The sequence below is a fragment of the Balearica regulorum genome, chromosome 17, assembly GCF_011004875.1.
Source record: "Balearica regulorum gibbericeps isolate bBalReg1 chromosome 17, bBalReg1.pri, whole genome shotgun sequence".
In the NCBI taxonomy this organism is placed as follows: Eukaryota; Metazoa; Chordata; class Aves; order Gruiformes; family Gruidae; genus Balearica; species Balearica regulorum.
This window is the reverse complement of record NC_046200.1, coordinates 1,675,916-1,702,252: the sequence shown is the minus strand read 5'-3', so window position 1 is coordinate 1,702,252 and position 26,337 is coordinate 1,675,916. Positions and strand designations below refer to the sequence as shown.

General features: G+C 62.9%; 1 protein-coding gene across 2 annotated transcripts in view; it reads left to right on the top strand.

The window, feature by feature from the left end:
- The first annotated feature begins 11,745 nt into the window (after window positions 1–11,745).
- Window positions 11,746–26,337, top strand: part of FAM222A (family with sequence similarity 222 member A) — a 30,811-nt gene continuing 16,219 nt past the window's right edge. Inside the window, exon 1 of one of the 2 annotated variants that reach the window (XM_075769386.1) lies at window positions 11,746–12,118. The gene's annotated coding sequence lies outside the window, so the exon portion shown is untranslated. Of the gene's footprint in view, window positions 12,119–16,210; window positions 16,376–26,337 lie in introns of those variants that run through there. The other variant, XM_075769387.1, reaches the window with a different exon arrangement.

Genomic DNA, 26,337 nt, shown 5'->3' with positions numbered 1-26,337 from the left:
AGATGTGCATCGGTCCCGGGGGCTGTGTGCTGGCAGAGGGTGGCTGCCGGCACCCCAGGGCACCCTGAGGCCACGGCTCATCCCAGAGGGATGATGACCACCGTGGAGAGCGCGGCATGGTCTTTGGGGGGACGCACCCCTGATCTGCACGGCCCTGCGATGGGAGGGGAGGCTGCGGCAGGCTGGGCAGGGCTGAATCCGTCCCCCCCATTGCCGGGGAAGGGGGAAGTTTCGCTGCGACTCAATTATAGGAGGTTGTAAAATCGCATTAGGAAAGTTGGCATTTAAAGCTTGATGCGTTTGGACAGTGTGTCTCTCCCCGGCTTGGGGAAATCGATTATCCGTCAGAGGGCCGGGTGGGCTGGGGCGTGCTGCTCGCACCGCGCACACCGTGCACACGGAGCACACCGCGCACACGGAGCACATGGAGCACATGAAGCACACCGAGCACACGGAGCACACGGAGCACATGGAGCACACGGAGCACACCGAGCACATGGAGCACACGGAGCACACCGCGCACACGGAGCACATGGAGCACACGGAGCACACCGAGCACATGGAGCACATGGAGCACATGAAGCACACCGAGCACACGGAGCACACGGAGCACATGGAGCACACGGAGCACATGGAGCACACCATGCACACGGAGCACATGGCACACACCACGCACATGGAGCACACGGAGCACATGGAGCACACCGTGCACACGGAGCACACGGCACACACCACACACATGGAGCACACGGAGCACATGGAGCACACCGTGCACACGGAGCACACAGCACACACCACGCACACAGAGCACACCGTGCACACGCAGCACACCACACACATGGAGCACACGCAGCACACCACACACACCACGCACAGCGTGCACACGGAGCACACCGTGCACACCACGCACACCTCATGCCTCAGCCAGGGCCAGGCAGCCCGGGGACCCCCGGCTGGGGCAGGAGCTGGGGCCGGGGCTGGGAGCACCCCGGGGTGCCCGGCTGCAGCATCCCCCCGGGCAGGGCGGAGGATGGGTGCCTGTCCCAGGGCAGGCGGGTGCCCGTGCCCCCACACTGCAGACGGGGGGCCAGGGGGGTCCCGCGGGGCCAGTCCCATCCCCCTGCAGCAGCGAGCAGCACGGCTCAGCGCTTTTTTATTTAATAGCCTTGATTGTGGATTCCCGTCCTGTTTGCTCACACGTGCGTGGCTCGGCTCCCGCTCCCACCCGGGAGAACCCATCTGCTGCCGAAAGCCCCCGGCACCGGCACCCGCCTCCCTCGGTGCTGCCGGGTCCGTGCGGGGCCAGGGCCACGCTCGCTCCCAAACCGAGCGCGAGGTGGGTGACACCACTGAGCGTCACCTCCCCGGGACGACACGGGACGTGTCACTTTGCCCGAGGCTCACTTTTTCTGCTCCACATCCCACCACTCTCCGGCACCTGGAGGCAGCCGGGATCCGGCTGCGCTGGGGTGTGGGTGGGGATGCGCGGCTCCCCGGGATGGGATTGCCGTTGTATTGGGGTGTCCTCTGAGGGCCCCTCCGATGGGCCAAATCCCCCCCTCCCGGGTGCAAAAAGAGCACCGGGAGCCTCCGGCACGGCTCCAAGCACCGTCAGCAATGCCAGACTGTGCCGGGTGCCGGCGTCGCCCTTCCCGCCCCGGCTGTCCCGGCTACCCGGTGAGCCCCTGATTAATTCCCTGAAACCTGCAGTGCGCAAATGAGTAATAATCCCAGCAAACGCTAATTGGTGAGCTGCACACTGACAAATTGATTTGCTGGCGCGATTGCACGGCGGGGTTGTGTTAACATCGCACGCCCGGCCGGCCCCACGCCCACCGCGCACGGGGGTCACGCTGGCCTGCCGGGGATGCTCCGGGGATGCTCCGAGGGCAGTGCCACCATGCTCCCCCGCCACCCGCTCACACACCAGGAGGGACCCAGCAGGAGCCAGGATGGTGCAGCCAGGCTCCATCTCAACGCCTGAGAGCGGGATGAGCGGGGACGGTCCCTGCAGGGATGGGGACAGTCAGGGGGCGTTGGGACAGGCGGTGGCTGGGATCCGGCACGCTGTCCCCGCACCTCTCCTGTCCCCTGGGTGACATCCCCTGGGCTGGCAGCAAACCTCTCCAAATCTGCTCTCGCCCTCCCAGCTCCACGGCCGGCAGAAGAGGCCTGGGGAGAAGCCGTCCCGTCTCCCCGGTGCGCAGGCGATGGTGGAGCAGCGCCGGCTCCTGCCTCCCCGCCGCTCCACCTGAGCCCCTCCGGCGTGGGGCCGGGGTCCCTGCCCAGGAGAGCGAGGACCCGGCTCCGGGTGGTCTTTGGGGGAGAGGGGCTGCCTGGAGCGGGGAGCCGGGGGGTTCAGTGCAGGGATGGGACCCGGCGGGAGCCACAGGACCACACGGGGGGCACAGGCAGCCCCCCAGCAGGGTCTGGGGAGGGGGCTCAGGTGGGGTCAGCAGGGATGGAAACCTGGGAGGGAGCATCGGTCCCCACCACCCCAGCTCACCCCGGCTCCGGCAGCGGCTCGGCCGGCCTCGCCGGTGACTTGTTGCCGCCGAGCTCGGCGGGCAGGAGCTGGGCAGGAGCCCGGGGCTGTGCCGCTGCCGCTCGCTCTCGTCAATTCTTTATGGCGCTGCATCTTTAATAGCTTTACAGAGCCCATTTAATGTGCTCCGAGACATGAAGTGCTGTCTAATCAGCACATTTAGGAGAATTGCCCACATCCTGGTCTCGCTGCCATAAAACAGTGCCCACAGAAGCATCTGTAATTAATGCTTTTTTTCGCTCGCTCCCTCTCTCTCCCACTGAATCAATTTATAAAGCACGGACTTCCTCTGCGCTGGAGCTTTTAGGCTGTTTTACTCCGGCATCCGAGGTGACTAGGCAGCGCTCGTCAATTAAGCAGCTGTGTATAATGGATGCTTCAGAGTAAAAAACACAGTCTGATTCCCAGAAATGATCAATGCGCATTTTTCTCACAAAAACACAGGCTCACACGCACCCACTGGGCTCCGCTCACCCTCCCGGGGCTGAGCGAGGCCACCAAAAAGGGAAGGGGGGTGGTGGTGGAAAAAAAGCTTCTCTTTTCTCCTGCCTTTGGAAGGGAAAGATAAAATGGGCTGAGAATTAGGGACAGAGCTAATTAATGTCACCCGCCTGGGCAGGGCCCTGCCTGCTGTCACCTGGAGCGGGTGAGAGGTCCCTCGGAAGGCACCGACCCCAAATTTGTGGTCCTGTGCTGGGGGGAGTGGGTCAGCGTGGCCATGGAGGGTGGGGGGAAGCGTGCCGGGACCCCCGGGGGGTCCTGAGCGGTACGGCCCCCGGGCACCCCGCCGGCGGCTCTCTGGGAAAGTTTGCAGGTTTTATTGCACGAGCCGGAGGTGGCTCCTAACTGAGAACAAGGAAATAAAAAGGAAGAGAAAGTGGGGCCAAGGGGTGGCTGGGCCGGCAGGGAAGGGCCGCCCGCCCCCCCCGTGCCCCCCGCTCTGTTTTGGGAGACTTCAAAGCCTCCCGGCGCAGAAAGGCGGCTGCCTTTGCTCTTTCGCCATGCGGATCAAAGCCCCACGGCGGGGAGGACACCCGCCGGCGCTCGGAGAGCCCAGCGGTGTGTGACGCCCTGCGGCCCCCAGCACCCCAGCCCCCCAACTCCCGACGATGCCCAGCACCGCCCGGCACGGCCACCTCCTCCCTATTCCTGCTGCCACGGGATGCAAGAGCAGCCGAGCCATCCCACATCCCGTCCTGGCCATCATCCCGCTGCGGGTGTCCCCGTGTGCCCCCAGCATCCTCCCTGCGCCCCGGTGCCTGGCACCGGCACCGGCACCGGCTCCCTTCGCCCCGGGAGACCTGCTGCCCCAGGGATGGGGACGGGGACAGCCCAAAGCAGGTACCACCGCGGCGCTCAGCACCACCGTATCCACCCGGACACGAGGACAGGGACAAAGCGTCCCTGCTCCCCTGTTCATTGCGCTTTCTGCCTTCCCGGCACAATCTGCCATTGCCAAGGTGACAGGTTTGGGATTCTCCGGCAGATCCGGCGTGGCAAACAGGGGCCGGTGCCGCCGTGGGGGCTCAGGGGTGGGAAGCCACCCCGGGGTGATGGCGTGGGGTCAGGAGCAGTTTCCCCAGAGCACGGGCAGCCACGGGCTCCGGCAGCACCGCCGGCACCCAGCCCCGAGCCGCCCTGCCCGCTGCCTGACACGGGAAGGTGACCGTCCCTGGGTGGAGGTGGCTGATGGAAAATTGATAATGGTGTTTAAATTGTTTTTAAGGCAAAGCCTAATTGGGACCATACACCCGGGCATCGTGCTAGTTTCCAAGCGATAATTGGCCTCGCAAAGCGGAGGGGGATCGTAAAGCGTGGCCGGGCTGCGGCAAGCGGGGTGCCAGGAGCAGGGTGCTGGGAGCGGGGTGCCGCCGGAGGTGGGGTGGTCCTGGCAACCCGCCGGGCTCGGCAGCCCCTGGCCAGGAGTCCCGCCAGGCTCTCGGCCCTGGCAAGCTCGCGTCAAGTTATCCTGGAACAACGGGGCTCCTGCCCATGAGGGCCATGGCTTTTCCAGGAGGGATTTCAGGGCTGGCCTCTTGCGGAACCCGGCTCGGGGGCACACGGCGGCTGATTTGCACGGTCTCGGCGGCACACAAAGGCGGAGCGGTGCCGACGGTGACGGATGCGCTGGCTCGGTGACCCAGGCTCAGCTTCCTCCTGCCCAGCCCCGCTGCGGCTCCCGCAGTGAGGATGGTCCCACGGGGCAATCGCAGCCCGAGCGGGGCTGGGGGTGCCCGACGCTGCTGGCTGGGCTGGCAGAGAAAAGCAAGGTGCTGCAGAGGAAACAGCGTTTGAAAAAAAAAAAGGAGAAAAATCCTGGTTTAAATCAATTATCTGCCCTGGAGGCAATAGGTTTGGAAACACCCTGCTGAGAACGTGGCAGGTTTCGGTGCCAGGGAGCAGGGACAGCAAAGGAAGCAGAGCCCGAGGCCGGGACGGCACGGACGCGTGGCAGAGCCGCGGCACCACCGGCAGAGACGTCTGATTTCTCTTTCCCCCTGCAATGTTCCAGCCAATGGCCACGATGAGGCTTTTTATTTCTGTCCTGCAAAAATATCGATTTCGATCGTTATTGCCGTGCCTCCCCGGGGCTCTCGCAGCCTCGTGCCTGCCTTGTCCTGCTGAGACCCCGAGCGGGGCCGTGGGGCCAGGCAGTGTCCCGTGGGGACGGCACAAGCATTTTGGGGCCACGGCGCAGCGTTCCCCTCAGCAGCTGTGTCACGACATCCCTGGCACCCAGCAAGCTACTGCCAAAGCGGGGACAAAACTCTGATGGTCCAAACTGGAGCATCTCTGGGCGAGCAAGCCCCTGCGGGAAGGGGGGGTCAGGGGGCTGGGGAGGGGGCTGTGGGGCTGGGGACACCCCCTCAGCATGGCCACAGCCCCCCCCGTCCCTCCCCTAAGGGCTCCCAGCCAGCAGAGGTGGTTTCTCACGCCTCTCACTTTATTTCCAACTTCGCCCTAATAAATCCTCCTGGGAGCCGGAGCCCCCTAAAAACATCATTAGCCACACGGTGGGGCCACGGATCGGTCCGGGCCCCGTGCGGCTCCCACGCCTGCCCCCGCTGACCTCTGCCGCGCCGGGGCAGCCGGTGTCTCTGCCTCCTCCTGAACCGCCGTAACCGGATTTACACCCGTGGGCTGGAACACATCACGCGGGGATGGAGCCACTCGTACACTCTATACATCTCCATTAATCGTCCCCGGGCACGGCAGGTCACCGGGCCCCGCTCCTCGGGAAGGGACCCCCGCTCCCAGGGGAGAGAAGGGGCCGCAACCCCGCCGGGGGGCAGATGGGGCGGGAGGAGCAGAGCCGGGTGCCGCAGCGGCCGCGGTGCCACGGCTGGACCGGGGGGTGCCCATCCCTTTGCCAGCGCGGCTGCGGTGTGATGCTACCTTCTCGGAGGTGCCGGCTCAGCTGTAATGCTTCCCGAAGGCTGAACGTGTTCGCCTGCGGCAGTCTGCCGAAAATTAATATGCGGGGGGGGGGGGGATCCTTCCCCCTCACGCTGGAACCGTTTGAGTGAGGGGAACACAAACCCAAGCTGAGTGTGCCTGCCACAGGAGCGGCGCAGGAGACGATGCTCTTATCGGAGCAGCGACACTGACAGTCAGGCTTTATACATTTTTAATAAATCACTTTAAATTCTCGACTGTCAGGAGGATTGAATCAGGTGCTCCCCTGGCTGGAAGGCTGGGGGGCTGTGCCGGCTCTCCCGCTGGCCCAGCACTGCTGCTGATGGGGTGCACGGGGGCTCCGGTCCCACCGCGCGGCATCGCTTGCGGCCACCGGACATTGCTCAGTGCCACGGGCACCGGTGGCTGTCCTCCCGCAGCGGGCTTGGGAATCGTTCACCTTCCTCTTCCCCCCGGTCGGTGCCCTCCACCGTGCCGGGACCGCTGATAGCCCAGCAGAACCGTGCCGAGCCGGGAGCGGCACAGGGGAGACGGGGAAATTGCTGAAACGAGCAAATTGCGATGATTCCCCTTTTCCAAATGTCAGCAGATTTGGAGGGGAAAGAAGCAAATAAGTTAAAGGTGAAGATCTCCCGGGAATCTCCAGTTCGCTCCGATTTCGGTCCCGGAGCCCGGCTTCCAGCCCAGCTGCCCACAGACACGTGCTCCCCCCGGGCTGCCCCCCTCGGCAGAGACCACCCTGTAATCCAGGCTGACAGCGCACGCCAGCATCACTCCGTAAATGCAATTAAGCGTCGTAATCGAGTCGTTTGGGGGAGAAGGAAACTAGTTGCAGAGCAACGGAAGGGAAATAAAAAATCCATGCAGGACAGAGGTAGGTAACACCACGCACAAGGGCTGGGGCAGGAGCAAACCCAGAAGCAGCAGCAGCATCTGCTGTCTCCAGGAACCGGTTGCTCACAAAGCCAAAAGGTTTTGGCCCCGGAGCTGGTGAATCCCCTGCGATGGAGCTCTGACCCCCACCAAAACAGGAGGCACCCCGGGCTCTGCGGGGCTCTGCGGGCTAAAAGGGGCCCTGGGGACCATCAGGGAGGAGGTGATGCCCACAGCGGAGGGGGACAGCACCCAGCTGGAGGTGGCCGTGATCGCCAACCCCTCCCCGGCAGCGGTGCCTTTGGTGCTCTGCGATGGCCGGGTGCCGCCCGCCGTGGGTCCCCTCTGCCGCTGGAGGCACGGGGACCCCCCGGACCCTCCTCGGCTGCGCCTCCGCCCAGCGATGCTGCTGAGCACTCCCATGCAGGGGCTGCAAAACGGCCCCGTAGCGGATATGAAACATTCCCAGGTGAGATAAAACCAAATCACCTGTCAGTCAGCCCCGTATCTCTCACGGCATCAGAGGCTCGTGACTAAAAGGGCTAGAAAATGCACCGCAGGCTGGAACCTGCTCTTCCCTGCGTTTCCGCCCTGGCTCACAAGGGCTTTTGCCCAGGCTTCCGAGCAAGGTCAAATTTTTCACAAAATATGAATAGGGAGGAAAGAAAAAGGCCAGGATCGGCTCTGTGGCTGGCAGGGGACCCAGTGTGGGGAGAGCAGAGAGCCAGGATGCAGTGCCCCGGCGTGCTCCCCGGCCGCTGCTGGGGTGCAGATCTGGCGTGGGGCCATGCTGGGGCACGCTCGGGGCTGCTGCTGTGTCATGCCCTGGCCCCAGGAGCATGCGGGTGCTTCTTGCACTCCCACGGCGTGGGTGCTGTGATGTGCCCTCGGTGCTTTTTTGGGGTGGGAAGGTTGCAGGGGGCTCTCATGGGAAGCCTGACTCTGCTCCTCGTCTCAGAGCTGGGAAGACCCTGGGGGAAGTCGCGGGAGCGATGATCCATCATGTGCCAGTGACCCGGACTGGGATATTTTTAAGCAGGGAATAAAAATAGACTCCGGCTGACGGCGAGAACTCGCTCCCGGCATCGCTGTCAAAGGGGCTGAGGGCTGCGCTGGGGGGGCAGGCTGCACCCCAGCCCCTTGCGCCCCGGCGAGTCCGCCCCGAGCCCTGCACGGTTATCCCCACGGATGCCACGGATGGTCGGTCCCAGCTCGCTTTTAGGGTGGCCCTGGTGTCACCACCCGCACCCTGGGGACCGTCACCCTGCCCAGGCAAACCCCTTCCTCCAGCAGCCCGCAAAGGCCAGGCTGGTTGTGCTGGGCTGCCGATGCCCCCGTGGAGACGGCGCTGTGAGATAATGCAGGCTGCCGCTGGCCCCGGGACCCGACTGAAACGGAGATTTGTTTCAGCTGAATAACTTGCTGAATCTATAAATAAACCGGGAGGAAAAAAGCAACCACTGAGCACAGGAGCTTCTGCCTTCCTGACCCCCCCGCAGCACCCACGGCAGCTGCCCCCCAAATACTGCCCAGCCCCGCGCCTCTGCCCCCCCCCCCAGGGCAGCGGCACCCAGGGGCACAGGCAGGAGGATGCTCTTGGGACACAGCTCCTTGCCCAAACCGGAGCTTTCCATGCCCGGACCAGCCCTCCTGCCCTCCGTGCCCCCCGGCTCCGGTTCTCCCAGGCTGGCCGGGGCGGTTCTGGCCACGGGGACCCCGGCAAGGGGCCGTATGGGGCCAGTTTCTCGCCTCGGGCTTTGCAGCGGGCAAACTCTGCTCTCACACCGGTGAGATCTGGGATCCAGGAGCGAGCCCACGTGCTGGTACGGGGCGAGGGGCAGCAGCTCCATCCACAGCAGCAGCTTGAGAGACCCCGCTCCTGCCCTCCTTCCTCTTCCTCCTCCTCCTCCCCGTTCACGCCTGGCTGCCCGCGGCCGCCTCGCTCCCGCTCTCCATTTGCTTTCCCAACAGATGTTGGTGTCTCTCCCCTAACGAGCGTTTTAACGCCAGAATCTCTCTCAGCCTCTTGACTGGGAAGCAAAAAGCTTGACATCTCCCATCAGCATCAAAGTCACTCGCCCAAGCACCCCGCACCCCGCCACGGCTGCCGGCACCACGCTCCTCCGCAGCCCGGTGCTGCCGGGAGCCACCGCCGCACGGTGCCGGGGATTTGCCCTCGAACGGGGACCAGGGTCGTTAGCCGAAAACCGGCCGTGACACCTTCGTTAGCTCCAATAAACCCTCAGCCCGGCGGGTGGGCATCGCCTCCGCCCCTCGCCGCGCCGGGCTGTGCCCGGGTGATATTAATTATAGGCAGGAGCTGGGGGGGGGGGGGTGCAAGGCCCCCGCCGCGTCCTTCAGCATCTCTTTGTGTCCCCGTCGCCAACACGGGAGGGCTGCGAGCGGGGCGGGAGGCAGCGATCCCAAATATCGATGCCGGCCCCGATCAATGCTATCTCCTTTTTCCATGCCTATGAGCTCATTGATTTTTTTTTTTGTTGTTGTTACCTCTCTGTTTATGTAATGTCTGAACTTTGCACAACTGAACCGTTTAATGTGCAGAAAAGAGCCCTGTTGCCATGAAAACGGACCTGCAAATGACAGCACGAATGCGGAGATATCCCTGTTTTATTGGGCCATACTGAATGTATTTTAACCTTGATAAGTCAATAACTTTTCATACAAAAGGAACGAAAGCAGCTACGGCTTTCAGAGCCTCGAATGCATTTAAAGCGGAGAGTAATGGCCCGGTTTTAATCCCCTGGAAATCTTTCTCATTCTGAGGGCCAGTCATTTCCAGAGCAGACTGACATTTTGGTCAAAGAATTACAGCGTGCATTTGTCAGGATGAGAGATGAAAATGCTCAGCGCTCCGCATTGCTAGCGCCGGTCAAAAATAATGATATTAAATTAAAGGGACACTGTCATCTTAAAGATCAGCGGTTACGATCCCGCGTATCTCTGCTTTGGGAACGCGATGGCGAGCAGCCGGCGTGGAAAACTTTGGGTGGGCTCCCCGGTGCCGCAGAGGAAGGACTTCCCCGCCGCCAGCTCGGATCCGGCCGATGCATTATTTATTCGTGTTGAAGCAGAAGGACCTTTAAAAAAAAAATCTCTCTCCTCCAGCAGCGAGGGCTGCCCGCTTCCTTTTTGCAATTCAATCCCTCTGGATGTGGAAGCGGAGCTGGTCGCACTTTGCAGAGCTCATTCATTAGCAGATTAAGGCTCTCCTTGTGTTCCCAACATCGCCGGGTGAAATTTATGTTCTGGCAAAGTATTCACGGGTTCCCTGAATCACAAAAGTGTTTCTGCTCTGTAAAGTCTTAAAAAAAAAAAAAAAAAAAAAGAAAGGGATGTAAATGGGGAGGTCAGAACTGCTTAATAGTATCTTCTTGAAGGCAGTGCCGAAACACCCACCTTTTGAAGTTCGCTATTTCAAGACGGATCTCTTCCCCAGCAAAAAACGCCGTCACCCTTTCAAGTCCTTGTGAGTGACTTCAGGTGGTTAAAACATTTTCTGAGAAGAATGAGGGCTCCTTTTTCTTTTTCTTTTTCTTTTTTTTTTTTTTGTGCTGAATAAAAAGCAATCTTTCTTCCTGACTTACTAATAGCTTTGATTAAATTATCTTTGAAAAATCTAAATGCTGTTCACAAATCTATAATGGTTTTATTCTTATCGCTGGCCTATATTGCAACACAGAAAGCAGATAAATAAGCTGCAGAGAATGTACAAAGCTGCACAAGAACCTGCCAGATATGTGAGCTAAAAATGTTTGAACTGAAACAAATGAATAGTATGAATAGCCCTGCTCAAAGGGGGAATTTATTCAATATAATGTATTTTCATAGGGAGGATAATACGTATTATAATTACACAGAGGAGTCGCTCTCCTGAAAGCATATCTAGCTATTATTTTAATTTCTCAACCTCCGGCGTTTGCTGGATCAGAAGCGGTGACTGGAACATCTCCCCACGTTCGGAGATACCCCGTCTCCCAAAACGGGTTTCGGTTCTCCTCCCGCGCACCCAAGGCCCTGGACACCTGGGGAGCTGCCGGGGAGCTGGAAAGGCCCCAAGAAGCACCCAAAAACCGCCCAAAGCCTTGTGCTGCGAGGCGGGAGCCGGGGAGGAGGGAAGGCGGCGAGGCCCAGGGGTGCACGCCCGGCTGCTTCGGGGGGCCTGTGCGCGCGCGCAGGGCTCCTCGGCATCATTAGGGGCCAGAGTGAACGAGCTGCTTCTCACGCTCCTCTCAGACGCTCTCGCAGCCTGCGGCAGGGATCCGCTGGGTCTGGGGGAGCCATAACGGACCGCAAGGCTCGTGCTAAGGAGGGCAGGCAGGCTCGGCGGTGAGCACGCTGTCCCCGGGGGGGGGGGTGGGGGTGGTCGTCGGGGGGGGCCCCGGGGGGCGCGGCCTTGCCCCGCCGAACCCCCCGGGCCGGGGACAGGCTCCTGGGGCGGCGGGACTACAACTCCCATCAGGCCCCGCGGCGCCGAGCCTGGAGGGGGAGGAGGGAGGGGAGAGGCGCGGCGGCGTCGCGCGGGGCACGCCGGGAAACGCAGTCCCGCGTCGCGCGCCTGCCGGAGCCGCCTGCCGGCGGCCGGTTCGAATTTTCCCGCGAAAGGGGCGCGTGTGGCGGCTGGCCCCGCCCCTCCCCGCAGGACGCGCGGCGGCGTCCCCCTGGTAACGCGCCGGGGGCGGGGCCGAGCCGCGTGCGGCCGCCGGGCCCCGCGCGGGGCGCTCAGTGTCGCCGCAGCCGCGCACCGGGCGGGAGGCAGCACCGAGGGGCCGCGCCCCGCCGAGCCCCGCCGCCACCGAGCGCTGAGCCGCGGCCGCCGCTGCTTCCCCCCCCCCCATCCCCCCCCCCTTCCCCTCCTCCTCCTCCTCCTCCTCCTCCACCGCCCGGCCGCCGCTGCGCCACGGGCCGACGGGCACCGATCGCCGCCGCACAAAGGAACCGGAGGACCCGCGGTGTGATGCCCCCGGGAGTCCCCGCGCCGCCTGAACCCATCTGCGCGGGGGTTATTTTATTTTAATTTATTTTTTTTCGGATATTTTTCTCCCCGCCCCCCCCCCCCCCCCCCCGCCCCGGCCCCCCCCCGCCGCCGCCCCGGGGGCAGAGCACCGGGAGCCGCCGCACGCTGGCCGCGCACGGGGCGGGGCGGGCCGCCGGCGGGGCGCGGGGCCGGGCGGGCGCCGCCGCTGCTGCTGCGCGGCCCGGGGGGGGCGGCCCGGCGTACCCCGCACCGCAGCGGCCGGAGCCGGCCCGGATCCAGCTCTGACGGTAATGGGGGGGGGGGGGGAGTGGCGGGCACCGGGGAGGGTCGGGAGGGGTGGGGGGAGGGGGGGGGGGACCGGGGGGCTCCGGGCTCCCGGGGCGCATCAGGAGGCGGCGCCGCCGCAGCGCGGTACCCGGTGGTGTCCGGCTCGCCCCGGCCGCGCAGCCGCGGGGAAGGCACGGCGGGCGCGGAGCTGCCGCCGCCGGCTGGGGACCGGCTCGCCCGTCGTTACCGGAAAGGAACGGGAACAACTTTTTTTTTTTTTTTTTGGCCTTCTTTTTTTTTTTTTTTTTTTTTATGGCTTTTTGGGTCGCCTGACTCGTAAGTGGAAATAAAATATCCACGGGTGCCTCCACGAGGAATGCTGAGACACTTCCAGCGTGAGCCGTCCGTGAGCTGCTGCCTTTTCTTGCCGACCCCGGCTGCCCCTTTTCGCCTGGAAAAAAGAAAAAAAAAAAAAAAAAACAAAAAAGGGTTTTTCTGCTCCGGCCGGGCCCGGGAGGCGGCGGGGAAGCGCCCGACCCCGCGGGGACGCCGGAGCGGGTGGTGGCAGAGCCAGGACACCCGCGATCGACCCCACGCTGGTGTGGATACCGCCGGTCACAAAGGAGAGGCGAAGGGAAAGGAACCACCCTGCGATGGTTTATGGAAAAGCCCGTCTCCCCCGCTGCCTCCCGCCGTGTCGGGTAGCGTTGCTGGAGGAGAGAGCTGTCTGCGAGCGAAACGCATCTCCCGAAAGAAGCTCCGCTGCGGAGGGAGCATCCCTGTGGCATCTTCTGGACCATCGGCGCTGGGAATAACGATTCAGCGGGGACGAGGCGTCGTGGTCCCCGAGAGCTCATGGGCAGCACCGGCTGGGCATCCGTCGAGCGTCGCCTCTCGCGGGCTGGGTCGCCTCTCGGGCTCGGCCCGCCACCACAAAATGAGATTTTTCCCGGTGCCAGCGGAGGTGGCTCAGCCCCAGCATCCAAACCCGGCTCTGGGGAGAGGCGTCAGATCGTGGGAATTTAATGGCTGGAGAGGCAGGGCCTGGATGCAGAGTCGGCGCAGAGAGCCGGCGGCTCGGCTCGGCTCAGCACGGCTCGGCACGGCTCGCTGCAGGGTACCGCCACGCCGGGTTAAACCGCTGCACCGGCTGAAAAACCGTGCCACGGCTCCGGCCCTGCAGGTTTATTTCGGAGGAGAGGCAGCGGTAAAGTTTTAAAGCCATGCTTGGTGCTTGCCGAGGGATGAAGCTGCTCGGCATCGGGCAGCGGAGGCTTGCCTGGTTCTGGTTGTCGGGGCGCGGGTGTCTCTGTAGGGAGTTTTTTTGGATATATGTACATATATATGTGTGTGTGTGCGTTCTCCTGCAAGGGATGCTGTCGTCCGGAGGCTGCGGGCAGCTTGCCCGGGTGGGTGACGTGCTGTCGTGGAGGGCAGAGCGTGAGGACGCGTGGCCGTGGGGCTCTGCAGGCGTGGGGCAGAGCCACGTGGCCCCTCTCTGGGTCAGGCGTGTCCCGCATCTCGCTCAGGCTGATTTTTGTGGAATTTGGCCGTTTGATACCTTCCCGTGCCCCTGCCGGGGGTTTTCCCGTCCGGCGTGGTGGGCACCTGGCGCTGCTCGCTGCTCCGCGCACCCCTGCTCCGCTCCGGCGGGACCCCGGCCGGCACAGCCTGCGCCTGTGGGCACCGGTACCGGGGGCGGGAGGTGCGAAACATCCCTGGCAGAGGGCACCCGGCCCCCTCGGGGGAGGCTTTTCTCATTAAGGATCCTTAAAACTTTTAAGAGCGGATTTTCAGGAGCCACGGCGTGAGGCGGCTGCCGTCGGGTCAGGTGCATCGAAGCCGTAGCGGAAGGAGAGGAAGCTCTCGGCGCCGTGCCTTCCTCTGACCTTGTCTGCAGAGCAGGGCGGGAGAAGGCCCTTCCCTGGCTCTGGGAGTCTGGCTTGTTTTCCTGACTTTGGGAATGGTTTTCCCACCGGCCGAGTGGGCCGGTACCGGTGGGGCACGGTGTCTGTGCCGGGGCGGCGGCGCTGGCCGTGACATGGGCCCCGTTTCAGCCGACCGTGTGGTTAAAACCAGACATCTCTGGGTGTGAACATTTATCCCCAGGTTGGAGCAGAGAAGCCCACTTAGGAGGAGATGGGGTGGCTGCCGCCGGGCCGTGCCCCGGGGCACAGAACCCCTCCAGGGGAGCCACGTCACCTCATTTTTTTTAAGCCCCCCTGGTTATCTGTTTTATTTGAGCCTTGACCACCCCGAACGGGCTGTGGAGGCTGGGGAAAGGCTCCAGCTCCCAGGGCCGAGGGGCTCCCGGGTCCCACGACCCCATGGCGGTGGTCCGTGCCGAGCACGGTGCTCCGCGCCCGGTGCTGTGCCCGAGCTGCCCTGCACGCAGGATTGGTGCCGGGCCTTTGCATCCCTGCCAGCCGGCAGTGCTGGCTTGGGGGGGTTTGTTTTGGTGGGGTTTTTTGGTTTTTTGGTGGATTTCTGGCATGGCCTGAACTTGTGCGGGAAAATGTGCGGTGAAGCCGGGCGGCCCCGCTCTGCTCCCCGGCCTGCCCCCGGTGCACCTGCGGCCCGGGGAGCCGTAAATATTTAGTGGGATCCATCCTGTCGGGGTACCGAGGGCAGGGACGCGGGTCCCACCCGTGGGCACGGTGGGTGCCGGGGCCGTGGGGTTGGTGGTGGGACCCTCGTGGCCCCGCGGCTCCTTTTGGGGCCAGAGCGGGATGGCCTTTCCCGGCAGGGTAAGCTCCTTTTCCTGGTGCTTTCTGCTCCTCGGATGGGGGACGTTCCTGCGCGGTGACCCCCCCCCAAGGCTGGCGGGTGCCACCCACAGGGATGCTGCAGCTGGCGGGGTGGGCCGGGGGCTGCACCGGGGGCTGCACCGGGGGCTGCACCGGGGGCTGCACCTGCCGGGACCCCGCTCCCAGACCCGCCGGCATCTGGGCCGCCGCATGTCCGTCTGCAGCGGGCGCATGCATGCACAAATAAGACATTTCTTCTTTCTCTTCTGCCTGCGCATTCCTCAAAAAGCTAATATTCATGAAAGGTAATTCAATCAAACCACGATGCCTATCAGCTAATGCAGCAAAGCTGGCGCAGGGGTGAGAATGGGAGCCAGGAACACAAAAGCCCTGTTTTATTACCTCCTGCTTGCCTGAGAATTGCTTTTCTCCCTCGAGTGAGCCGGCTAAAGCTGGCTTTATTATGTTAACCTATTTGCGTGTCAAGAGCTATTGTGCCTCTCTTTATCTGTGTTTGTATTTGCTCGATGCAGGGAATAAAAGGACGAGGCGAAAATGGATGGCTGGTCAGTGCTTTGCACTCTGGGGGCACTGATTGGTTGCTAAGTGATTTGCATCCCCGGTAATCGCTTTTATCTTGGAAGGATGTCGTGTATAATTATAAGCCTACTGACATCTTTTGAAATCTGCCTAATGGGTGTTTTTAATTTACATGGGAAGCAGGGGCTATTTGTGTTGCTCTGATTACAGGTTGTGCGAGTATATGGTTTAAAATATAGACATTTCCATAGATGTGGGGGACCGAGAGTGACGAGGCTGTGGTTTTTGGTGAGTCCCTGCTCCCCCGGGGACGGGTGGAAGAGCAGAAGGCACCGTGCCTGAGTTTGGGGTTTAGCCTCTTAGCCCACCTCGGGGTGCTGCTGGACCGCGTGCTCGGCCCGTGCATCCGCCGTCCCTGGAGCCGTCCTGCGGATTAAAACCAGAGGTGGGCTCCTGGCTGCTCCACGCCGGACCCGGCTGCGCTGCTCGTGGCCGTTTACCCCCGGGAGCTCCCCTCCGCAGCCCCGGGACGAGGCATGGGGGGCCATGCCACCGAACCCCCGCACCCGTGCCGGCGGGGGGCTGATGGTGCTGAGCATCCCCGCCGTGCTGCGGCCGTGCAGGGTGGTGTGGGGAGCCGGCTGCACCGGTGGGGGGGAGCCCGGGCTCTGTGGTTCCCTGCTTGACCCCCCCCTCCACGCAGGGAGCGTCGGGTGCTTTGCTGGGCCGGGGGGTAAATATTTAACCGGTGCCCGGTGTTTTGGCTGAGCCCCGCCAAGTCGCGGTTCCCAGGAGCTGTGTGACCCTGAGTCTTTATTAGAGCTGCAGCCGGTGGGTTCGCACGGCCGCGGCGGAGTCGCCGTGTTGGCTTACGGCAAATAAAGCTCCGGATCACCTGCGGTCCCGCTGCCAGCCCTGGGCACCTTGCACCCGGCCAGCTCCGAACTGGGAGCCCCACCGGAGTCTGCTGAGGCGTTAATGGGGTTTGGGGTGAGCTCCTGGTGCTGGAGGCATCGGCAGTGCCGTGGGTGGTGGGACGTGGGTGCTCCAAGACCGTCCCAGGCGCGCTCAGGTGCGGAGGAGCCCTGGTGTGCAAAGCAGCCCGGGAGGAGCGTGGCGCGGTGCCGTGCCGGCGGTGTGCTCGGCTTTCCTGCTTTCTGCCTCTGCACTGGTAAATCGTCGCGGTGCCCTAGAGGCTGCTGGGGAAGGGTGGAGGCCGGAGCTGGAGGTCGCGGCGAGATGAGGGCGTTGGGCTTCGTCCACCAGGACTGGGACACCTCAGATACACAGAGATCCCGACGTGAGGTCGGTGATCGCGATGGGCGCAGGGACCGGGCTCCCTCTGCAGCGGGTGCTGGGCTGGGTGAGGGTGCAGAGCAGGTCCCGGGGGCAGGTTACCCGTGCGGGCAGCTCAGGCCAGCTGCCGTCCTCCTCTTCCTCTGGGAAAGACCACACGTGCGCCGCACGCGTGCCCAAGCGTGTGCCCCGGCTCCCTCTGGCCACGCGCAGGCTGGCCCCATCGATTTGCAGGGCTGAGGCGGTTTCGTGGCAATTGGCACCGTACGCAGCGCCGTGCCGTGCCAGCTGGGCTGCCGGGCCGGTGGGCAACGCAGGACCTGGGAAAAGTCCGTACGGTGGGGGCAAGCGCCGGACCCCTCACCCCAGGGTGCTGCGCCCTCCTGCGTGGGCAGCCCCGTCCCGTCCCACCCCGAGCGGCGGGCGCCGCTATTTATGGCTGACTGTAAACAAACTCCCAATGAAAGAAAGTTAATGACCTGAGACTGACGGGAGCCTGCTGGGAATTTTTATAGCCCCTGGGACTCCTTTCGCTAAAGAGAGAATACATCAGCATTTTAACCCAAAACGGCGAGGCGTGCGGCGGGGGGGGCCAGCCCCAATGTGGGGAGGCGTTTTGGAGGGGTTGGTCCTGGGTGAGGAGGGAGGTTTCACTGGGGGGACCCAGCTCGGCCCCCTCCTCGCCCCGGCAAGGGCAGCCACGTCCTGGGGTCTGGGGCTCGCCAAGGCTTTCGCCATCTGCTTCTTGTAGGTCATCTCTGCCGTGCTCCGGGCTAGAGCCAGGGCTGGCTTAGCATCGCTGGTAACCGCACGCTAATAAAGCCTTAATGCCCTGCAGCGGGGAGATTTCGCTGTCAGAGATAAATATTCATATTGCTTTCGGATTCAGCCTTGGTTGCACGACAAGGGCGAGGTGGGGGGAGACGGGAACGCTGCGGCGTGGGGTGCTCCGCAGCCCTGCTGCCCTGCCCGCTCCTGCCCGGCCGTCCTGTCGCCTATTGCATCCTGGCTAATTGCAGGGTATGAATATCGCCCTCGGTGCTCTGGGTCGGGACGGGCAGGATGGCGAGCACAGCGCAGGGTGCTCCGCTCGCCGCCTGCTCCCTTTGCTGCCACCTTGCACGCGCAGCCTCCGTCTGCGTGCGACGCTTGATTTACCGAGAAGAGCTGGCAGTTAAACCTGACAAATTGAAGGCGGTTTTAAGTGGTTCAGGTTAATTAATAATCGGGGAAGTATCAATTTTTTAAGGGATGTTCTTGGCTGACGGGGAGAACCGAAGCTTGACTTTCTCTTTGGAAAGTAATGCCGTCTGTGTGGGTCCCCCAGGCGGGGGTACGGTGGCGTTGCTCTTTGCTTTCTGACCCGCAGCCTTGTGTTTCTGCTTGAATTTCTCACCCCACGTGACTGGTGCTGAGGGAGGTGCTGGGATGGGGCCATCCCGCGTGACCCGCTGCGGTGCCAAAGCCCCACCGCTCCTCTTGGTGCCCTTTGGGGGTCCGGTTATCTGTCCCTTTCCGCGATGACCTCCTGCCGCTGGGGTCCGTGCCGTGGCAGCAGCGCTGCGGTGTACGGCCCGCGCCGGTAACCGGAGCGCTTTGGCTGTAGCCGCTTGCAGCGGTCCCTGCGTCCGTGGGGATCCCGTGGGTGAGCACCGGCATTAATGGGGCCATCAGGCTCCATCCGGGGCCGGGGACTGGAAGCTGACGTGGGTGAACTGGAGCAGCATCCAGTTCCCTCAGTGCATGTGACCCAGATGCTCACATCTGCTCACATCTGCTCGGGCCGTGGGAATGCCATCCGGGGTGCAGATTTTAAAAAAAATCGTAATGAAAGAAGCTTAAACTGCCCTGTAAGAAGGAAAGGTAGAAAAGCAGCAGCGACTGCTCTCTGGGTGTGTGCAGCACAGAAAGCCTCCGAGCTGTCTATGGTAAAGACTCGATAGCACGGGGACCCGAGCAGCACCTGCGGTGGTCTGGGTGCACCGGTGCCACGGGGCGGGGGGGCACCTCCGGGCTCTCACGCCGGGTCGTGTCCCGGAGCAGCACAAAGCCTTCGCCGGGCCACGGGCTCCATCTTTCTGAGCACAGACTGGGATGTGGGTGGAAGTGGTGGTTTTTCAGCAGCCCTAATGCTTGAGGATATGAGAGATTAAGGTTAGTGACCATTTTTTAACTCAATAAAGGGGAAGACAAGCTGGAGTCTGCAGTCCGGAGATATAATTAGTTCGCAGCAGTGGTGCTTTCTTGATTTAGCTTCAGAGAGCAGAACAAGACAAGGATGTTATACCCAATTAGCAATAACATACAGTCTGAGCCTCGCTAGGTGAGATAACAAGCCATTTTTATAGCTCTTCTTTACGGACTTTTTTTGGGGGAGGGAGAAGGGGAAGGGGGAGAGGGATCGAGCCTTTATTTCTTTTCATCTGGGAACAATTATTAGTGAGCGCAGAAAGCCCAAAGCAGAGTGATATGTTGGCCGACACGATGATAAAAAGACTGAAAAGCTGAAAGCCTGGAGCTGGGCTGAGTCCGTCCGTCCCGACAGGCTGCGCGGTGGCCCCGGGGCTGCCGGGGGGGGGAGGCTGGGCGGCTGCTGGCCGCATCCCGGCAAGGACGGGGGCAAGAGCCACCCACGCACCGCGGATGTGTCTGCCCTGTCTGCTGCTGCGAGGGTTTATGGCACGTGGACTGGCCCGGAGGGGCCCGGGGAATGCGGGGTGGCCGTCGGCGCTGTTGGCAGCCCGGCTGTGTCTCGAGCCGTGTCCCCCGGCACGCACGCCGGTCCCCCGGCAATGCGACCCCCAACCGCGTCCCCTGCGCAGCGCCGGTCAGATGCCAGCTGCCTGCCGTCTGCCAGCGCCATGTTCCCGCTTCGTATTGCGGATCGATGGCCATTGATTTTTCCTCCCGTGTAAACCTGGATGGGTTGGGGCTGCGGAGGGGTTTTGTGCACGTCTGGCTCCAGCTTTCCAGCCGCGGCCGGAGCATCCCGTGCTGGTCTCCCCAGCCCACCCGCCCTCCCGCACGCCTCTGTGCAGCAGCAAAGCTCAAGGACATCCAAAAAACCAGCCTCGTAAAAAGTCTAGAAAACTCGGGTTTCGTCAGTCAGTTTGAATGACGGGCTCTGCTGTTGAGGGCAGACATTTCGGGCTGCTCCCCTCTCCCTGCGCAGCACCCCCAGCCCAGCCCCCCTGCAGCCCCCCTGAGGATGTGGCTGGGGGAACTGAGGGGGGGGGGACCCGGCTGCGTTTGGGGCACCCATGGGAGAAGGGCGGCCTGGTGCTTCCCTCTAGGCATGGCCAGCGTGGGGCATCTCTGGGGACCCCCCTGCCCTGGGGGGGGTCTCAGGGTGGAGGACGTTCTCTCTCCGGCTGTCATCCCCTCTGCCATGGGGCAGAGCCGGGGGACGGGGCAGGAGCTGCTCCCACCCCCGGGCGGGCAGGGGGCTGCTGTCCCCTCCCCTTGGCAGAGAGCTGATGGGCAGCGTCCCCAGATCGGGGGAGGGCCTCTGGCCACACGGGACCCCTCGAATCCGTCCCGCGGCACCCCCAGCCCACCCCAGGGAGCATCTCCCCTTGCATGGCGCTGACGGGGACAAACCAGCTCTCGTCCCTGCCGAGCGCCGGGAGAAGCCGCAGAGCCGCTCTCCGGACTATTAACACCCCACAACGATCATCAGCTCTCGTCGTAATCATTAAGACTATTAGAAAGAAATGTTGGCTTGCAGCTAATGTCAGACTTTCCGTTCTGCTTTGCAAACGCGCACAATTAATGCCAATCAGCCGGGGGAGGCAGCCAGCTCGCAATCACGGCTGCTCCGGCGCGGCTGTCAGCGCTTGCGATCCCGGCTTGTACATTTTCATACAATTGCTATAAACATCCGAGGGAAACTCCGCGTTCTTCGGCGGGCGCGGGTATTGTTCTCTGTTCCTTTTAATTACTCGGCATTCAGCAGCTCATCCGGCCTCGCGCGATCGGCGGGGGAAAGTAGGGCTTTGTAAAACAAATATATAAATCTTGAGAGATGCCTTATTTTCCCATTCGGTGGCTGTGTTACGTTATCTACGGCTAAATAAGAAAAGCTTCTTTAATTTTATTTGGCTTTTTCGTCTTCGCCCCCCTCTTTGTGTTGCTTTCTCCCCGTGGGGACGCGGGCTGGTCCGTCTTCCCCAGGGAACCCCAAAAGCAGGGCCAGCTTAGGAGAAGGCAGGGGAAGAGCTGGAATTACTTGACCAGATGGTGGTATAATCCTCGTTACAAAAGTACACATCAATTATAAGAATTCCTACAGTAATCTTAGAAATCTATCTTTTCTGCTGAACCAGCTCATTAAAGAGCACCATTCATTTCCATCTCTCCGGGTGAGAAGGGTTTAAATCTCCGGAGCTTTGTATTACAAAATAGACTTAGGGTGATGGACTCTCGTTAAATATTAAAAGGGAAAAAGTTGATTTTTTGTTCCCCCCCCCTCTTTTTCCCCAGACTGGTGGCACAGACAAAGTGTAACGTAAGGAGGCGAGGGTGGGGGGTCCGGGGGGCTGGGAGGCCCCCGCCGTGAATAGCTTCCCCATCTGTCGGCGGGGCGATGCGGGGCTGCGCTCAATGGGCGCCTTTGAGGACCCCCGCACCTCCCCTGGCCCGGGGACCCCAGCCAGCGCCGGGGAGGAGGGAGAGAGGTTTCCCCGGGTTGCCCTGGCAAGTCCCTGAGCCTGCGCCGGCCCCGGCTGCGGCACAGGCAGGGCTTTTGTCTGGCGGCGGGGCAGCGGCCGGCCGCAGGGCGAGGGACGGGCACAGAGCCCCTTTGTGTGCAGCTGCTCCCCGAGGCGAGCGGGGGCAGCGGCGACGGAGCAGGATGCGGGGATGGGGCGTGGGATGCAGGGATGGGGAGCAGCAGTGGGGACGGGGAGTTGGTACCCAGGGATGGGGCGTGGGATGCAGGGATGGGGAGCAGCAGTGGGGACGGGGAGTTGGTACCCAGGGATGGGGCGTGGGATGCAGGGATGGGGCGCGGGATGCAGGGATGGGGAGCAGCAGTGGGGATGGGGAGCAGCAGTGGGGACAGGGAGTTGGGATGCAGGGACGGGGAGCAGCAGTGGGGACAGGGAGTTGGGATGCGGGGATGGGGGAGCAGGATGCAGGGATGGGGCGCAGGATACAGGGATGGGGAGCAGGATGCAGGGATGGGGAGCAGCAGTGGGGATAGGGAGTTGGGATGTGGGGATGGGGAGCAGGACCCAGGGATGGGGAGCAGCAGTGGGGACAGGGAGTTGGGATGCGGGGATGGGGAGCAGCAGTGGGGATGGAGACCAGCGGCCGGCTGGGGTCGAGGGCGGCGCGGGGCGATGTGTGCGCTGCCGCGGAGGCTCTGTGCAAACATGTTAATTTGTTTTCTTTCTTGCCTCGCCTTTCAGGGTAATTGGTTGCATTTGAAGCCTTTGTGAAAGCTTTTGATTATAGTAATTTCAGCAGCGCGATCTACCCTGGATTCCTTCGTCAGATTCTTTCACAGCTCAGGCGCTTGGGGCTGTAATTACCGAGCGGCGCACGCCTGGCCGCCGTGCACGGTGCAGCTGGCCGGGTGGCTGGCCGGCCCGGGCACCACGGTGCTGCCACAATAGCCACGGGAGCCCCAGGTCACCGCGGGGGGCACGCGAGCCCCCGGGATGGGGCAGGAGGAGCCGTGCCAGGCACTCGGGAGTTTTGGTCTCTGCAACATCGAGTCTGTCAGGTCTCAGCTGGGGCTGTGGGTGCTGCACGGACCCGGGGGGAGGATGCACGCGCCAGGCTGGGCTCCCGGCTTGTTGGGGTCCAGGGTGCTTTTAATTGCTGCTCTGGAGGTCTCCCTGGAGCCGCTCGGCTTTTTTGCCAGTTTGATGCCGTATCTCTGCTGGGGCTGGGACCAAAAGCCCGTGAGCATCCCCAGCACCTGGATCTCACTGCGGGGGACAGTGGGGGGCTCGGTGGGGTCATCGCCCCGGCCCCTCTCCCCCTGTCTGTGTGCAGGGTGGAGGCACGGCCTGATCGTGTTGGATGAGTGAGGTTTCGCTTTGGGGAACAGGGTAAAGAACCCCCGGGGCAGCGTGGCTCCCGCTCCCCACGGCCGGGCACGCTCCCGCAGGGTACCCTGTTAGAGGGGGTGTACCTACATACAGGCAGATCCTGCCCACACGCTGCACACCGGCCCTGCCGGCACCCCGGTGCGTGCAGCCAGGGCTGGGCTTTGCCAAAATGCCGAAGGCATCCGAGCGGGACCCTGACCTTTGCTAACAGGGTCGTTTCCCCCCCCCCCCCCCGCTCCTGGCACTTCGTTCCCAGTCCCACGTAACGACCTGCTCGGCAGCGGCGTGCCAGCGTCTGCCACTTCCAATTACCCACGCCTGCTCAGCGCCGCAGCCTCCTCGCTCCCGGCGGCACGGGGGTTTCTTCCTCCCTGGCAGGATGGCAGCAGGTCGGGGGGACGTTGCACCGGGGTCACCCACCCTCCCGCCTTGGGGACCCGCAGGTGCTGCCCGGGGCTCTGGCTGCTCTGCCCCGGGGCGCTGGACACGCTTGGGCTTCCAGAATCATTATTAACCTGTTCGAGAGCTGTTCCCGCTCGCAGCTAAAATAGATCTTTAATCTCTGCCCAAAATAGCTCATTTGATGAGAGGCCTCCTTAAAGCTGACACATAAATTTACCCAGGCTGCCCGAGCCCTGTGCGAGGATGTCTGCAAACGCTCAGCAGCACTCGCGTTGGCTTTTTTAATTCCGTCGTTACGGATGCATCTGATACCTTATTTCTTCCATCGGGTCATTTGTACCGGTCGGGCGGTAATTTGCTCGTGTCCTCCGCTCCAGGCTGTGGCAGCTGTGCCCCCGTCCCAGCTTCCTTGGCCCCGCTCGTGAGAAAAAAGGATATTTTGGGGGGTTTTTTTTGATAGTGATTTTCTGAACGGTCAAAGGAGTTTCTCCTTGGAGCTGCCCCGGGAGCAGAAACCTCGGTGCTGGCTGGGATGGGCGAGACCTTTCCTCGTTGCTGCCTTACGATGCCGACGGCGGGGGCTCGCAGCCCCTCACCGCCCGCACTAGTGCTGCTCTGCCCTTGGTGGTGTGCCGCGGCCGGTGAGCTCCGTGCCACCCCGCCGTCACGGCAGCCCCGAAAAGACGCCGTCCCACCGGAGCGTTTCCTCCACAAACGAAGGCAGGCTCTGGGGAAGCGGTGAGCGGGGATGCTCGCCGTGTTGGAGTGGCAGCTGCCCCCCAGGTTGGGGCTGGGATGGGGCGCAGGCGATGCCTGGTCCTGCCTGTCCCCGTGTGCCTCCTGGTGTCCCCCCCCAGCGCTGGAGGGGACCGTCCTGTCCCCACGCAGGGTGCGCTCCGTTTAGGCTTGTGCACCTGCATCCCTGGTGGGGTGCGCATCCTCTCCTCCGTGGGCTTCTCCCTGCAGGCTCCGTCTCCCAGGTGGGGGATGACGGAGAAGTTAGGAGACAAGGGACCCCCCCCGGGTGCGCAGCTGAGCAGCCGGAGCCACAAGCTGAGGGTGCAGCTCTGCTCGGTGCCAGCCGGGACCTGGGCTCACCCTGGGCGCCTTCCCCGCGTCCCCAGCGCCCAGGAGAAGCCGCTCAGCCGGTGCGGGTCGCTCCCCCAGCCCCCCGCTCCCCCGCCACCCCGGCGAGATCCCGAGCAGCAAAATAATCACTTCCAGCATCATTATCCGTTGCAAACCCCAGCTTCCAATTTTAATCAGAGGAGCTGGTGTTGCTTTAAGATCTGCGGGTTTTAAAGATCACAAGAGGGGTTAGAGAAAATTACCCTTGACTCTTACATGCTAATGTAATCTCTAACCAGATCTGCAGCACTGCAGCTAAAATTGCTTTTTAGATTAACATTTAATTATTAACAGGGCCCCCTGAAAGGCCTGGGGCTGGAGCACGCGGAGGGGAGCGGATTAGCCGGGCAGGATGGAGCGGCGGCCGGGCGAGGGGAAGGTCGCGGCGCAGCCGGCAGCACCACGCCGTGCTTTATTGCAGCCCTCGGCATGGCGGCGTCAAACTTTCTGCTTTATTTTATCTGGTGCTCCCCGTGATTTACGGCGGGGTGACCTTTCCTGCGCTCGCCCGTTGCAGGACTGAGCCGTGGCGTCGCTCGCTGAGCGCCGCGTCCCCGCCACCACTTCGGCCCGGGGACCGTAAATCTGCCGCCGGATGGGAGATGGGCACGAGCTGGCACGGCAGCTGCCTGCACTGCCGCGGTGCCGGGCGGCAGCACCAGCCAAAATCCCGCTCGCCCTGGGATAGGATGGGCACCCTCTGTGTGCAGAGGGGAAGCCTTCCTCCTCCACCACCTCCTCACCCTCGCAGGAGGAATGCCATCTGACGGGAAACCGGTGTCCACGGGGACCGGGGACGGTGACAGTGGCCATGCCGGGGCTGCTGCGGGCATAGCACCGACCCGACGGCCCCGGGGCCGCGGGGAAGGGGAGCTCCCCGGCGGGGCGGTGGGTTTCTCCTCCATCCCAGCGTGGAGGGACGAGGGACAGGGGTGTCCGTGGTCGCGGCAGGTAGCCCTGGCACTGCGGCAGGCCGGTTTGTTGTACTTGGCACACCGGGGGCTGGCGAGAGCTTTCGCTTAATTTATCGGTGCTGCCGGCTTGTGAGGGTTGCTGCCAGCCTTGGCCTGGCTCCCACGCTGTCTGTCCATCCGTCCGTCTGTCTGGCGCTGTCAGGAGCCTCTTGTGCCTCTCCTAGCCGGGGTGACCCGGTCACCTCCTGTCCTTGTGCCGAACCCAGCGCTGGCTGTTAATAGCCGGGGGGAACACGGCGGCGTGAACTCAAATGGCTTTGCAGCATCCCCGGTCCTGCCCCCCTTCCTCCCCCAGCCCTGAAAACCCCTTTTTTATGGGTTTGCACCCCAGGCCGCCCCGACAGCACCCAGGGAAGGATGCGCAGACGTTGCCCAGGAGCCCGGATGGTGGCCGAGACCTTGGCCCTCGCTTTTCCCGGCGAGAGGCTGCTCCTGCCCAAGGTGCTGCCCGGGGCTGCCCCTGCCCTCCCCTCTGCGCCCGGCCAGCGGCACACGGCCCGTTCGGGCTGAGACTTTAAAAGTTCCCTTTTTTTTTTTGCTCCCCCCCCCCCCCATCACATTTTCTTTTATCTAAATCCTTGCCTGCAAAAGCCTCTATTGACAGCTGCGCCGGCCTTATCTTGCCGGAGGGACCTTCGCGGGGCTCTCGGAGGAGATAAGCCCGACTTATCAGCCGCTGATGTCAGAGGAGGTGCCAAACCCTCCCGTCACGGGGGCTTTAGACATAGAGGGTGGCGGGTTTTTTTTTTTTTTTTTTTTTTTTATTAAAGTCACAAAGACCTTGGGCTTATAAATAGTGCGATGTAGAGATAGGGCTTTGAAATTAGCTGGCCGGGGGGGTGTGGGGCAGGAAGGAGCGTTCGGAGAGGGGCTGGGAAGGATGGAGGGATGGAGGGGGACGATGCTGGGGCTGGGGAGTGGTGCTGTGGGATGCGGGGCTGGGGCTGCTGGGGGACCCGGCTCTGGGTGTCCCCAAGGGACCCCGCTCCTGGCATCCCCGGGGGCGGGATGCTCTCCCCAGGAGCGGGATGCTCTCCCCACGTGCCGCGGTGCCGGCTGTGCGGTGGGGCTGTCGGCACGGGCCGGGCAGAGG